The 15,633-nt window shown below is 48.3% G+C and overlaps 1 protein-coding gene and 1 pseudogene across 1 annotated transcript in view; both read right to left on the reverse strand.

Annotated features, from left to right (window-relative positions):
• Window positions 1-15,633, reverse strand: part of LOC145335765 (E3 ubiquitin-protein ligase TRIM39-like) — a 56,884-nt gene that overhangs the window by 27,076 nt on the left and 14,175 nt on the right. The gene's annotated exons all lie outside the window — the stretch shown is intronic.
• LOC145335768 (U2 spliceosomal RNA) lies at window positions 14,365-14,531 on the reverse strand (annotated as a pseudogene).

Here is a 15,633-nt window from a genome sequence, read left to right on the forward strand (position 1 = left end):
ATAATGCACAGTTTGAAAATTAGCAATCTCCCATTTAATACAGAAATGAGATTTTGTTTTCTATCAGAGGGTCATTTGTGTTGGAATTCTCTACCCGAGTGAGCAGTAGAGGCCGGATCACTGACAATATTCAATCAGATCAGTCATGATCTTGTTCAGAACAGGCTCGAGGGGCCGAATGGCCTACTCCTGTTCCAAATTCTTTTGTTCTTGGAATTGAGGTTTTGTGTGATATCTTACAGATTCGGATTGTGAACAATCTGTACAGTGACATGTACACAATGTTTCACAGAGATATCACCTCCCACCTGCTGTCTCCAGCTTTCTCTCCTCTACCTCTGTCCCCTCTCCCTCTCTCCTCAACCTTGACTGTCACCCCCCCCACTCTTCTTCTCACAGCCTGTCTTCCCTCTCTCAAATTCTCCTTCCCCAACCCTGCTATCTCTCTCTCCTTCCACTCCCTGTCACTTATGCGCTCCTCTGCTCACATACTCCCCCCTTCTCCCCACTAACTTCTTTCCACCTACATTCTCTCCCTCCCCTTTCTCCCTCTCTCACTCACCTCCCATTCTTCCTTTGTCTCTCCCTCTTTAATTCATCTCTTCTTCCTACTTTGTGTGGCATGGTGGCTCAGTGGTTCGCATTGCTGCCCCACAGAGCCAGGGAGCCGCTTTCGATTCCTGGTTTGGGTCACGTCTGTGCAGAATCTACACGTTCTCCCTCACGTCTGCATGGGTTTCCTTCCACAGTTCGAAAGACATGCTGGTTCGCGATGCTAAATTCTCCCTCAGTGTACCCGAACAGGCACCGAAGTGTGGTGACTACGGGATTTTCACACTAACTTCATTACAGTGTTAATGTAAGCCTACTTGTGACACTAGTTAACTTGGAAATCAATCTGTCCTGCAATCTCTCTCCCATTTCCCACAACCATCCCACCTCCCTGCCAGCCACTCATTTGTCCCTCTTGCTCCCTGACCCTGCTCCTCACTCTCTCAGCACCTTCCTATACTCCCCCATCGACACATAATCTCTCTCCACCTCACCTCCTATCCCCTTCCCTCATCATTCTGCTATACTTCCCCCCCTCACTCTCTTCTCTTCAGACTCTCTCCCCTTTCCTTCTCTCTCAGATTCTTCCCTGCCCCTCCTGCTTTATTTCCCATCCTGTCTTTACACGGAAGGGTCTGTTTATTTCTTCCTCCCACACTATCTGCCTTCCAGATGTTCTCTCTACTCTGCTCTTTCTTTCTCACCCACTATCCCAATCCCTGTCATCTGCTCTGCCGTTCTCTCTCCTGTTTCCACACTCAAAACATCCCACTCTGAATCTCCCACATCCCACTCTCAATCTCCCTCTTTACCCTCCGGCTCCCTCCAGTCCCTCTCATTCCTGCCTCTTTTGTCTCTTCCCAACTGCACCCCTCCACCTATCCTCTCATCCCCCCTCCCTATCTCTCTGTCACTCACTGTCTTCTCTCCGCTCTTCCCTGCCTCTCCTTTCTGGCCTATTCCCCCTCCTCTCCCCTCCCTCCGGCTCCATGTTGCCATCCCATTCCTGCTCCCACTCTCCCCCTCACAAACCTCTCTCCTCTCCTCCTCACTCCTCACACTCTTTCTCCTCCCCACCCCCTCTCTCGACATCACTGACTGTGTTATCTTCACTTTCCCCCAGCTCCAGCCTCTCTGACTCTGGATCTGAACACAGCGCATCCCCAGCTCATCCTGTCTGAGGACCGGACCAGTGTGAGATTCGGAGACGGATGGCAGCTGCTCCCTGACACCCCGGAGAGGTTTGATTTCTGGCCCTTTGTCCTGGGATCAGAGGGATTCACATCAGGGAGACATTACTGGGAGGTGGAGGTTAGGGAGAAGACATGGTGGATTCTGGGAGTGGCCCGAGAGTCTGTGAACAGGAAAGAGGACATTGACCTGAGCCCTGAGTCCGGATTCTGGATGGTGTGGCTGTTTCCCGGAAGTGGTTATTCTGCCCTCACCTCCCCCTCAGAGACCCCCTTCACCCCGAGTGTGAATCCCCGGAAGATCGGGGTTTTCCTGGACTATGAGGGTGGACAGGTGTCATTTTACAATGCGGACAACATGTCCCATCTCCACACTTTCACCCACACTTTCACTGAGAGAATCTTTCCCATCTTCAGCCCGGGATCGAATCACGACGGGAAAAACTCGGCGCCGCTGACAATCTGCGGGATTAAAGGTCTCTAACAGATCCATCCCATAATTTCACACCGTCTCCCTGCCTCCTGCCAGCTGTAAACTGATGGAACCTGTTCACATTGTGGTTATTATATAGAATTATAATTTACACTGGGGGCTCCATGATTACATTTCTAAAATGATTCTTCAAACAAAACAATCTGTGAACCGCTGGAATAGAAACAGTTTTTCTCAAAGATTCCACAGTTCATCATTAAATCCAAGAAGCAGAAACTCAACATGTTGTTTGTGTCTGTCACTGAGTGAGGGAGGCGGGATTCCGGGGAATGGAGAAGCCGATTGGTCAAGGTGGATGTCATTAACACGGGAGGGACTGTCGATTGGTCGCTATAACTGTCAATCAGAGAAGAAGTGGGTGCTCTTGACACCGGGAAGACTCCGGTCACAGAGACTGAGGAGGCGGGGTTCATGAAGCTTAGAAGGCGATTGGTTCGCGCCCCTGTCGCTCTGCGCCTGAACACCGATTTTTGGAGAGTCTGAAACGCGATTGGTTCAACTGCCTGTCAGTCATCATGAGGGAGGCGGGTTTCCGCGTGGTCCGTAAATCAATTGGTTGTTGTGTCATTCATTCAGATTAAGAGGCGGGTTTCCGCGCATTAGGGAAGCCGATTGGTCAGTATGACTTATGACATAAAAGGAGGCCGTCCCGGAAGGTGAAGGGCGATTGGCCAGAGCCTCTGTCACTCAGATTGAGAGAGGCGAGGTATCAGGGAAACCGGAAACGGATTGGCCTTATCCGCTGACACGCAGCGTTCCAGGGGCGTTGCCAATTGGGGAGCAGGATTGGCCGGAGCGCCTGTCACTCATCTGAAGGGAGGCGGGTTTGCGGAACTTTGGAGGTGATTGGCTGCATCTCTTGTCCCTCAGTGCCGGGGATCCCCCTCGCCCCGTTCGCCCTCCGCTTCATTGCGTTCCCCCTCTCCCTCGCCCCATTCCCCTCACCATCTGCCCCTTCCCTCTACGCCCCGCCTCTATCGCTGCCCTCCCTGCAGTGTAGGTACACCCGCCAGTGTGGAACTCCCACCCACCTGACGAAGGAACAGCCTATTCCGAAAGCTTGTTGCATTTGCGACAAATAAACCTGTTGGACTTTAAGCTGGTATTGTGAGACTTCTTTCTGTGTCCGTACATCCACAGCGCTGCTAGGGAGGGAGCTACAGAATTTTGACTTCTCGGGCAGTGAAGGAACATTGATATATTTCCAAATCTGGATGCTGGGTGGCTTGGGAGGGAACTTTCAAGTGTTGGTGTTCCCATACACCCTTCTTCTGGGGAGTTCTTTCGGGTTATAACCGAGCAGAGTGTACACCTTTCTCAACCCCTTGCCAACAGGCTGCTTTAGCGATTTTGATACTGATTTGATTTATTATTGTCACATGTGTTAGTATACAAAGAAAAGTATTGTTTATTGTGTGCTATACAGACAAAGCATACTGCTCGTAGAGAAGGAAAGGAGCGAGTGCACAATGTAGTGTTACAGTCATAGCTAGGGTGTGGAGCGCAACTTAATATAAGGTAAGTCCTTTCAAAAGTCTGATGGCAGCAGGGAAGAAGCTGTTCTTGAGTCCGTTGGTGTGTGACCTCAGACTTTTGTACCTGTTTCCTGACAGATAAAGGTGGAGGAGAGAATGTCTGGGGTCCTTAATTATGCTGGCTGCTTTTCTGAGGCAGGGGAAGAGTCAATGGATAGGAGGGTGGTTTGCACGATGGATTGGGCCACTTTCACAACCCTTTGTATTTACTTGCAGTCTTGGTCAGAGCAGGAGCCCTACCAAGCTGTGATATATCAGGAAAAGGTGCTATGGTGCATCTGTAAAAATTGCTGAGAATTGCAGCAGATGTGCCAAATTTCCTTCACCTCCTGAGAAAGTAGCGGTGTTGGTGGGTTTCCTAAACCATAGCGCAACATGGAGGGACCAGGACAAGTTGTTGATAATCTGGACACCTGGAAACTTGAAGCTCTCAACCATGGCGGCACGGTGATACAGTGGTAAGCATTGCTGTCTCATAGCGCCAGGGACCCGGGTTCGATTCTGGCCTCAAGTCATTGTCTGTGTGGAGTCTGTACATTCTCCCCACGTCAGGAAGAACCTATTGATTCCACCTCCACCACCGCTGTTGGCAGCCGATATTTTTAATTGATTAATAGGATGTGGACGTCTCTGTTTAGACCAGTATTTATTTTTAATCCCTCACACCCCTTGAGAAAGTCGTGTGCTGCCTTCTTGAACGGCTGAAGTCCCTGAAGGCGAGGTACACCCCTGTGTTGTTCGGAAGGGGGTTCCAGGATATGATTTCCATCAAGTGAAAGTGAAGGAACTGCGATGCATTTCCAAGTCAGGATGTTGAGTGATTTGGAGAGGAACCTCCAGCAGGTAGTTTTCCCATGTGTCTGCTGCACTTGTCCTTCAAGATGGTAGTCGTCATGGGATTGGAAGGTGTTGCTGAAGGAGCCTTGGTGAATTTCTGCAGCGCTTCTTGTAGATGGTACACACTGCTGCGAAGGTGCACTGATGGTGGATGAGTGACTGTTTGTGGATGAGGTGCCAGTCTAGTGTCTGTTTTGTCCTGGATGGTATTATGGAGTGTTTTTGGAGCTGCATTCAACCAAGAAAGTGGAGCGTATTCCATCACATTCCTGACTGGTGGACTATCTTTAATACATAATTGCATTTGGTGACCGATGTTGTCAGAGGATTTCCAGCGTCACTTGAAACTGTCTCCTCTGTCTCCAAGTGAATCCGGCCCCTGCCCAATGGGCACCTTCCATCCTTTGGAAACATTGCTGATGATATGAACATGCCCAGTACCCGGAGCCAAAGGAGGGAGTGATAAATCCTGGCTGTTGTTTTGCGTTTACCTGGTGGAATGAGTTTTGTCAGCAGGTGGCAGCGGTGCACTTCTGTAACAGTGAAAAATTGAATTCACGCAGAATCTCAACTCATTCCAGAAACGTACTGCACCCGCAATGAATTAATTACTGACAAGGACAGGAGCGTCGAGTTGCCACAAATGAAAGAAATTTCCACCTTTTCCTTGAGTTGAAATTAAAGTCAGTATATTCCACTGAGCACCTCAACTTGATACCCTGGAAGATCACAATATTCCCAATATCTATCCCTAGATGAGGGAGAATTCCACATTTCTCCGACACTTTGATGTGAAAAATTACTTCATGATTTGACTGCCGAAAGTCCTCGCTCAGATTTTAACGATGATGGCAGAACTCTCCGTGGTGCTGCCGAGGGTGAAGGCATTTTCCAAAACTGAGGAGAATTTAATCCGCTCAGAATGACAGAAATTCCAATTTCAATAACTTCCCAGATTTTCTCTGTGTTGAAATGAATGTTAGTAAATTCCGCTGGGCTGTGTAAGGGGTGCCCATGTCCCCCAGGACAGATTCTCTTTCCTGTTCTCCACACAGGAGCTGTTTAAAACCCAGGCAGTAACAATAAAACCCAATGTTCAATACTGTCAGATATATGAAACATTTTACACCAGAATCACAGACAATATCTCTGCAATAAAACAAAACATTGATTTCCAATCCACATTGATCTCTCTGCCTCTACCTGCCTGTTAATGAATCTGATCCATCGCCAAACTTCACAGCCTGTGGTTTTCCGTGCTGGATTCGCGCCAGGATAGGAGAGATGGAGTTACTCCGAAGAATGAAGATAGATGGGTGACAGTGAGAGGGGCTGGGAGGAAGCAGTCAGTACAGGGATACCCTGTGGTCTTTCCCCTCGGCAACAAGTCTACTGCTTTGGATACTGTTGAGGGGGACGATCTACCAGTGGTAAGCCGCGGTGACCGGATCTTCAGCACTGAGTCCGTCCCTGTGGCTCAGAAGGGAAGAGGGGTGGGGGGTGCGGTGCGGGGAGCAGGAGAGCAATAGTTATTGGGGACTCGAAAGTTAGAGGTACAGATAGAAGGTTCTGTGGCAACGAAAGAGACTCATGGATGGTATGTTGCCTCCTGGGTGCCAGGGTCCGTGACTTCTCGGACCGTGTTTTCAGGATCCTTAAGGGGGAGGGGGAACAGTTCACAACTCATGGTACATATCAGTAACAACGACTTTGTAAGAGAAGGGACGGGGATTTAAAACAGGAATTTAGGGAGCTAGGGTGGAAGCAGAGAGTCAGGACAAACCATGTTGTCGCCTCTGGTTTGTTGCCAGTGCCACGTGCTACCAAGTTGAGGAACAGGGAGAGAGTGCAGATAAACACGTGGCTACAGGGATGGTGTAGGGGGGACGGTTTCAGTTACATGGATAATTGGAGCACATTCTGGGGAAGGTGAGACCTGTACAAACAGGACGGTTTGCACCTGAACCAGAGGGGCACCAATATCCTGGGTGGGAATTTGCCACGGCTCTTCGGAAGGGATTTAAACTAATTTGTCAGGGGGATGGGAAAACGAGCTGTAGTCCAGAAGCCAGTGTTGAGTGTAGTGAGGTACTGAGGAGGGTATCAATGTCGCACGAGTGTACAGGCAGCCAGGAAGGTGGGTTGAAGTGTGTCTACTTCATTGCAAGGAGCACCCGGAATAAGATAGGTGAACTTGGAGTGTAGATTGGTACTTGGGACTGCGATGTTGTGGCTATGACGGAGACATGGTAAGAACAGGGACAGGAATGGTTGTTGGAAGTTCCGTGTATAGATGTTTCAGTAAGAGTCGGGAAGGTGGTAAAAGAGGTGGAGGAATAGCATTGTTAATCGAGTATAGTTTAGCGGCTGCTGAAAGGCAGTTCGAGGGGAATCTGCCTCCTGAGGTAATGTGGACTGAAGTTGGAAATCGGAAATGAGTGGTCACGTTTTTAGGAGTTTTCTGTAGGCCCCCAAATATCAATAGAGAAGCGGAGGAAGAACTTGCAAAACAGATTATGGATAGGTGTGGAGGTCACGGTGTAGTTGTCGTGGGTGACTTTAACTTTCCAAATATTGATTGGAGCCTTTATAGGTCGAATAGTTCGGATGGGACAGTTTTTCGACAGTGTGTGCAGGAGAGTTTCCTGTCACAATATGTGGATAGGCCGACAAGTGGTGGGGCCACATTGGACTTGGTACTGGGTAACGAACCGGACCAAGTGTTAGATTTGTTTGTGGGAGAGGACTTTGGAGATAGTGACCGGAATTCGGTGTCTTTCATTATTGCAATGGAGAGGGATAGGGCCATACGGCAGAACAACGTTTATAATTGAAGGAGGGGTAATTATGATGCGATTAGGCAAGAATTAGGGAGCATAAGATGGGAACAGAAACTGTCAGGGAAAGGCACAAATGAAAAGTGGAGCTTGTTCAAGGAACAAATACTGCGTGTCCTTGATAGTTGTGTCCCTGTCAGGCAGGGAGAAAATGGCCGAATGAGGGAACCATGGTTCACGAAAGAGGTTGAATGCCCTCTCAAGATGAAAAAGGAAGCGAATGTAAGGGTGAGAAAACAAGGTTCATTTGGGTCGCTTGAGGGTTACAAGGTAGGAAGGAATGAGTTTTAAAAAAGGGCTTAGGGGAGCCAGGAGGAGGCATGAGAAGTTCTTGGTGGAGCAGATCAAGGAAAACCCCAAAGCTTTTTACTCTTATGTGAGAAATAAAAGAATGACCAGGACGAGGTTAGGGCTGGCCATGGAGTCAGAAGAGATAGCAGAGGCGATGAACTAATACTTTTCTTCAATGTTCACCAAGGAAAGGGACCATGTTTTTTGAGGATGAGAGTATGATACAGGCTGATAGGCTGGAGGAGGTAGATGTTCTGAGGGAAGATGTATTCGCAATTTTGAAAAACCTGAGGGTCAATAAATCCCCTGGGCCAGATGGGATATATCCTAGGATTCTGTGAGAGGCAAGGGATGAGATTGCCTAGACTTTGGCTTTGATCTCTGGGTCCTCAATATCCATGGGGATAGTGCCAGAGGGCTGGAGAGTGGCAAATATTGTTCCTCTGTTCAAGAAAGGTAATAGGAATGACCCTGATAATTATAGGCCGGTTAGTCTTACTTTGGTGGTTGGTAAGTTAATGGAAAAGGTCCCGAGGGATAGGATTTATGACCATTTGGAAAGATGCAGCTTAATCTAGTATAGTCACCACGGATTCGTGAAGGGTAAGTCTTGGCTCACAAATTTGATTGAATACTTTGAGGAGGTAATTAATGTGTGGACGGAGGTAGAGCAGTTGATGTTGTATGCATGGATTTTAGTAAGGTGTTTGATAAGGTTCCCCATGGTCGGCTCATGAAGAAAGTAAGGAGGTGTGGGATAGAGGGAAATTTGGCCATTTGGAGAAGTAACTGGCTATGTCATAGAAGACAGAGGGTGGTGGTGGATGGAAAAGTTTCAGACTGGAAGCCAGTTACCACCGGTATACCACATGGATCAGTGCTGAATCCTCTGCTATTTGTGATTTTTATCAATGAGTTGGAGGAGGGGGCTAAAGGTTAGGTCAGTAAATTTGCTGATGACACCAAGATTGGTGGGGTAGTGGATGAGGTGGAAGGCTGTTGTCGGCTGCAAAGAGACATTGATAGGATGCAGAGCTGGGCCGAAGAAAACGGCAGATGACGTTTAACCCTGATAAGTGCAAGGTGATTTGTTTTGGTAGATCCAATTTGAATGTGGCTTATAAGGTCAACGACATGATTCTGAGGAATGTGAATGAACAAAGAGATCTTGGGGTTCATATCCACAGATCTCTGAAGGTTGCCACTCAAGTGGATAGAGTCATAAAGAATGTCTATAGTGTGTTAGTGTTTATTTATAGCAGGGGGTGGGGGGGCGGTGTGGTTGAGTTTAAGAGTAGTGGGGTTATGCTGCAACTATACAGGACCTTGGTGAGACCACACTTGGATTATTGTGTGCAGTTCTGGTCACCTCACTATAAGAAGGATGTGGAAGCATTAGAGAGAGTGCAGAGGAGATATACTGGGATGCTGCCTGTTTTGGAGGGTAAAACTTATGAGGAAAGGTTGAGGGAGCTAGGACTTTTCTCTTCAGAGTGGAGGAGGATGAGAGGCGACTTACGAAAGGTTTATAAGATGATGAGGGAAATAGATACGGTGGACGTTCGGAGACTATTTCCTCAGGTGGATGTAGCTGTTATTAGGGGGCATAACTATAAGGTTCATGGTGGGAGATATAGGAGGGATGTCCGAGGTTTCTCTTTCATATTTCTCTTTCTGTGGTTCCTCTGGGTAAGTGTCTCAAGCCATCAGCACTGTGTGTCAAAGCTGTGAAGGGATCTGTCTCGTCTCGTCTGTCATTCTCGGAAGTAGTTTTTATCATCGTTTATCAGGAAGACGTAAAGATATTAGAGAGCAAATGTTAAACGGCAGATATTCTGTTTGGTGGAATTCGACTCATTAATCAAGAGGAGGGGGCTGTAGAAACTGCGAGCCTGTGCTGGAGAAAGGAGGGAGTGTGGTGATCTTACTGAAATATTCATGGTTCAGAATGAAAGGGAGATTGCAAACATCCAGAGTCTAGATCGAAGTAGGTGTAGCTTTAAATCTAGAATAGGGAGGGTGACAAGGCAGTTTGGATTGAGTGAGGTTGAGTTTTTGAGTGACTCCAGTGAGGTAGTGATCCAGTGAACCCAGCGCTCAGTCTGTGAATTTGATCAGAGACCCAATCCATTTTCAGAACTGATTTTAAGAACAATATCATAGTCCAGTTTCCCTCTGGTTTGCAGTGTGGGATAATATTCCGTGGCTCCTGAGGAGGGAGCAGGAGAGAAGAAGTCCTCCTCCTAACTCTGGTGACTCGGGGCCGTGGGATGTATGAATATTCAGTGGGGATGAGAGAGAGCAAGGAGAGTCGAGCAGCAGTGAGAAAGACAAGTCACCTGCTGGTCACAGAGAAATCATTAAAAACTGCCTTCATTCCCACAGTGTGACGCAAATTCCTTCAGAACCAGTGAATATGTTTGCGGAACAATCACTGCTGTAATGCAGGAAATGTAAAAAACAATTTCCAAATTGCAAGCTCCCAGAAACAGCATAATGATGAAGTTTGATGATCTTGTTTCAGTGTAAATATTGGGCAAGAAACAGAGGGAACAAACTGCTTACCTAATTTCTGATGGGAATTTCCAGTGGTCGATTAAGATCAGTGATTAGAATATTCTGTTCCTCTGAGTGGGACATCGCAATCCGATGGAAGATCAAGTTTGCACTGAGTCTTCAGGTGTGAGATTTTTGCCTATGTGAGTACACTGGCTATCTACTTTGAAGCTGCTACACAATTGCAAGGGCTGGATCTCTGCCTTTCTATACATTCTGTTCAGTCATCTGAGTTGCGATTCATCTTCCCACAGTTATATGATTTTTCCTTAAATTTAATGTTCGCTTTAACTTCTTTCGTTAACCACAGATGGTGGATCATCCTTTAGGGATTTTCTTGCCTTGAATCTACCTCTGGATTTGTCACAACTACTCAAGGTTGATCCCTCTCTCTCTATGTTTAGTTTGATGCCCTCTTTACTTCCCTTGTTAAGTGAATTGCAAGAACACTCATCTCAGCATAGTTTAGGTGTAGATCATTCAAACAATACAACCTTACCATCCCCAAAACTGGTACAATGCCCATGATCGAGAGGCACTCCTCCCACACCAGACTTTGAACATCCATCTCTGCAATCTGCAATTCCCTCTGCCAATTTGCAGCTCAGGTAATCATCCAGAGATTATTACCTTTGAGGTCCTCCTTCTTAATTAGGTACTTAGCCTCTCATGCTGATTGTGTCCTTACAGATGTCTGAAATATCCCTGTTAGTATGAGCCCATTTGCCCACTTCTGTCCCCAACAGAAGCAGCCTGGAGGGACTGAATGGCCTACTCCTGTTCCTAATGTTTGTGTTCCTGTAATTTAAATATTATTTGGCATCTTACAGGCTCACATTGTGTACAACCTGTGCGGTGACATCTACATGCTGCTTCATGGAAATATCGCTCCCACCCGATCTCCCTGCAGCTTTCTCTCCTCCTTCTTTGTTCCCTCACTCCTCAACCTTGTCCTTTCCCCCTTACTCTCTTTCTCACTATCTGTCTTCCCTCTCTTAAATTCTAACTCCCCACCACCCCTCGATCCACTCGCTTTCTCTCACTTCCTTCTACTCACCTCTCTCCCTCTTCTCCACCCATCCTTCCCTACACCTATGCTGTCTTATTTTCCCCCCGGCTCTCACCTCTCAATATGCCCTTCTCTTGCCCGATTTAGCTTCCTCTCTCTTTCTTACCTCAATCTCTCTATCCCATTCTCCACAATCACTCCCTCACCCTAACTTGCAAGAATCTGTTCTTCCCATTCTCTATCCCGAGTCTCCACACACTCGCTCTTAGTTCCCCCCTGCTCTCTTTCTACCTTTGCATACTATCCTTTCCCCTTTCCTCATCATACAACTATACCTCTTCCCTTCACCATCCCATCTCTCTTTCTATTGTTTCCCTCTCCACCACATTTTTCCCTGTCCTATTTCTTTCCGGTCCTCTTTTACACATTTTCTCCTCTCTCGCACTCTCTCTCTCTCATACACCATCATGTTGTTCCTCCCAAGGTCCTGTTCGCACCACTTGCCCTTCTTTCTTACAGTCTTCCGCTTTTGTGTTCACCCTCCTACTCTCTCTCTTATGCACACTCTTCCACTCTCCCTGCCATGCCAAACCGTGTACCTCCCATCTTATTATGTCACAACATCCGACACTATCTGCCACTCAGTTGCTCTCTATATACTGCCCTGTGGTTCTCACCCACTACCCCAATCTCATCTCATTGTTTCTCTTGCTTCCACAAACAAGCATTCCCAATCGCATCTGACCTCCCCCTCATCCTGCTCTCCATTTCCCTCTTTACACTCTAGCTCCCTTCACTCCCTTTCACTGCTGAGCTGTTTTCTCTTATCTCAACTGCACCATTCTACCTCCTTCTCTTTCCCCCTCCCTATAATCCTGTCAACCCCCTCTCGACACTTCCTTGCCTCTCCCTTCTGTTCTCTCCACGTTTCTCTCCCTTCCACCGCTCACCATTCCTGGCCTCATGCTCCCCTCCCTCTCATTTCCTCTCTTCTCCCCCTCAAAACCTCTCTTCCTCATTTCTCACACTTCCTCCTCTCCCCACACCCTTTTTCTAAATCACTGAGTGTGTTATTTTAAAATTCCCCCAGCTCCAGCCTTTCTCACTCTGGATCCGAAGACAGCGAAGCCCTGGTTCATCCTAACTGAGGACTGGACCAGTGTGAGACTCGGAGACAACCTGGAAAGATTTGAACCCTCGAATATATCCTGGGATCAGAGAGATTCACATTAGGGAGACATTAGTGGGAGGTGGAGGTGGGGGTGAAGACAGTGGATTGTGGGAGTGGCCCGAGAGTCTGTGAACAGGAAAGGAGGAATCGACCTGAGCCCTGAGTCCGGATTCTGGGCTGTGGGACTGGAGTATGGAAGGGGTTATTTTGTCCTCACCTCCCCCTCACCAGCGCCCCCCACCTCCACCACCGCCCTCCACCTCCCCCACCCCCCCACCCCTCCACCACAACTTCGAATGTGAATTCCTGGAAGATCGGAGTTTTCCTGGACTGTGAGGGTGGACAGGTGTCATTTTACAATGCGGACAACGTGTCCCATCTCCACACTTTCACCCACACTTTCAGTGAGAGATGGAACAGTCCGAGATGGAATATCGACGGGAAAAACTCGGAGCCGCTGACAATCTGCGGGATTAAAGGCCGCTAACAGATCCATCCCATAATTTCACACCGTCTCCCTGCCTCCTGCCAGCTGTAAACTGATGGAACCGGTTCGTATTGTGGTTATTATATAGAATTATAATTTACACTGGGGGCTCCATGATTACATTTCTAAAATGATTCTTCAAACAAAACAATCTGTGAACCGCTGGAATAGAAACAGTTTTTCTCAAAGATTCCACAGCTCATCATTAAATCCAAGAAGCAGAAACTCAACATGTTGTTTGGGTCTGTCACTGAGTGAGGGAGGCGGGATTCCGGGGAATGGAGAAGTCGATTGGTCGGTGCTCCTGTCACTCTGAGCGAGGGAGGCGGGTTCCCGGGGACTCGACAAGCCGATGGGTCAGTGTGGCTGTCATTTACATTGAGGGGGCGGTTCGGGGAGGGACTGTCGATTGGTCGCTATAACTGTCAATCAGAGAAGAAGCGGGCGATCTTGGAATCGGAATGGGCCCGGTCACTGAGACTGAGGGAAGCGGGGTTCATGAAGTTTAGAAGGCGATTGGTTCGCGATCCTATCATTCAGAGCCTGAACACCGATTTTTGGGGAATCTGAAGGGCGATTGGTCAAACTGCCTGTCAGTCATCGTGAGAGAGGCGGGATTTCAAGTGTTCCGTAAGACGAATGGTTGTTGTGTCTTTCATTCAGATTATGGGGCGGGTTTCCGAGCAGTGGGGAAGCCGACTGGTCAGAGTGACTTCAGGGAGCCGATCCGCGGCATGAGGAGGCCGATTGGTCAGCGCTGCTGTCACTCAGACTGAGAAAGGCGGGATTCCTGTTATCTCGGAAGCCGAATCGCCCTACCCGCTGTCATTCAGAGTCACGGGGTCGGGGCCTCTGCCAATTGGGGAGGTGGAGTGACCGGAGCGCCTGTCACTCATCTGAAGGGAGAGGGGTTTGCGGAAATTGGAGGTGATTGGCTGCATCTCTCGTCCCTCTGTGCGGGAAATAGCTGTCTCCTGGTTTTCTGAACTGTAATTAGTGAAGACCGCTGTCAGTCAGAGCTTGTGGGGCGGGTTTCTACAGATCCCCGAAGCGGATTGGTTGGCTGTCCTGTCACTCAGATGGGATTCGGGGACGGAACTCGGCACATCGGCAGTGAGTTTTTGATTTGATTTGGTCCATTATTGTCACATGTATTAGCATCCAGTAAAAAGTATTCTTTCTTGCGCACGAAACACAAAATGCATACCGTTCACAGAAAAGGAGCGGAGAGAGTGCAGAATGTCATGTTACATCAGATCTAGGGTGTGGAGAAAGCTCAACTTCATGCAAGGTAAGTCCCATTCAAATCTTTGATGGCATCAGGGAAGAGCTGTTCTTGAGTCGGTTGGTTGTGATCTCAGATTGTTGTATCTTTTTTCCCGACAGATAAAGGTGGAAGAGCTGTTTTTGAAGTTACCGGTCGATACGTGAAGTGAACGGAGCAAGCCCCTCTTCCATCTCCCTGCTCCAAAAATCAACTTAATATATGGTTCCCAGATGCGGGACGTATCAGATATTAAACTGGTAAGAACAAATACGGCACTTGATCTTAGCCAAAAGGCCGAGAAGCGATGCCAAACAAAGTGTTTTACTCACAGGTGTTGCCCCTTTTAAGGAAGGAATGAGCAGCAGAAGGAGGGGGTGGGGTGGGTCCACCTGAGAGAGGTCACAGAGTTTCTTTCATGCCGTCCGAATGTTACTGCTGAAAAGCAGCCTGACCAAGATTCGAACCTGAATCTCCTGCTCTGGGAGCACCGCGTTTGACAAAGTACCTCATAAGAGGTTATTGCAGAAGGTCAGGGGACTTGGAGTTGGGGGTAGGGTGTTAGCGTGGATAGAGGATTGGTTGTCAAATAGGAGGCAGAGAGTGGGGGTCAACGGGTGCTATTCGGATTGGCGGATGGTGACTAGTGGAGTGCCCCAGCGGTCGGTGCTGGGGCCTCAGCTTTTTACCATTTATATTGATGATCTGGAGGAGGGAACCGAGTGTAGGGTGTCGAAATTTGCGGATGACACCAAGATTGGGGGAACGGCAAATTGTGCGGAGGGTGTGGAGAGTCTGCAGAAGGATCTAGATAGGCTGGGCGAATGGGCCAGGAAATGGCAAATGGAATTTAATGTTGGCAAGTGTGAGGTGGTCCACTTTGGTAGGAAGAATGGTAGGAAGGACTATTACTTACGTGGCGAAAAACTGCAGCAGGCGACGGTGCAGAGGGACCTCGGGGTCCTTGTGCATGAGTCGCAAAAACCCAGCTTGCAGGTGCAGCAGGTGGTCAGGAAGGCGAATGGGATGCTGGCCTTCATAGCAAGGGGGATTGAATATAAAAGAAGGGAGGTCTTGCTGCAGCTGTATAGGGCACTGGTGAGGCCGCAGCTGGAGTACTGTGTGCAGTTTTGGTCGCCACACTTACGCAAGGATATTTTGGCCTTGGAGGGAGTGCAGAGGAGGTTTACTAGGCTGATACCGGAGTTGAGGGGGTTGAACTATGAGGAGAGGCTGAATAAACTAGGCTTGTACTCGTTAGAGTTTAGAAGAATGAGGGGGGATCTCATTGAGACATATAAGATGATGAATGGGATGGATAGGATAGAGGTGGAGAGGCTCTTCCTGCTCAGAAAGGATAGTAGGACTAGGGGGCATAGCCTCAAGATAAAGGGGGGGCGGTTTAGAACAG

This window comes from Carcharhinus amblyrhynchos, unplaced genomic scaffold (genome assembly GCF_965287045.1).
Source record: "Carcharhinus amblyrhynchos unplaced genomic scaffold, sCarAmb.v2.hapA scaffold_40, whole genome shotgun sequence".
Taxonomy (NCBI): domain Eukaryota; kingdom Metazoa; phylum Chordata; class Chondrichthyes; order Carcharhiniformes; family Carcharhinidae; genus Carcharhinus; species Carcharhinus amblyrhynchos.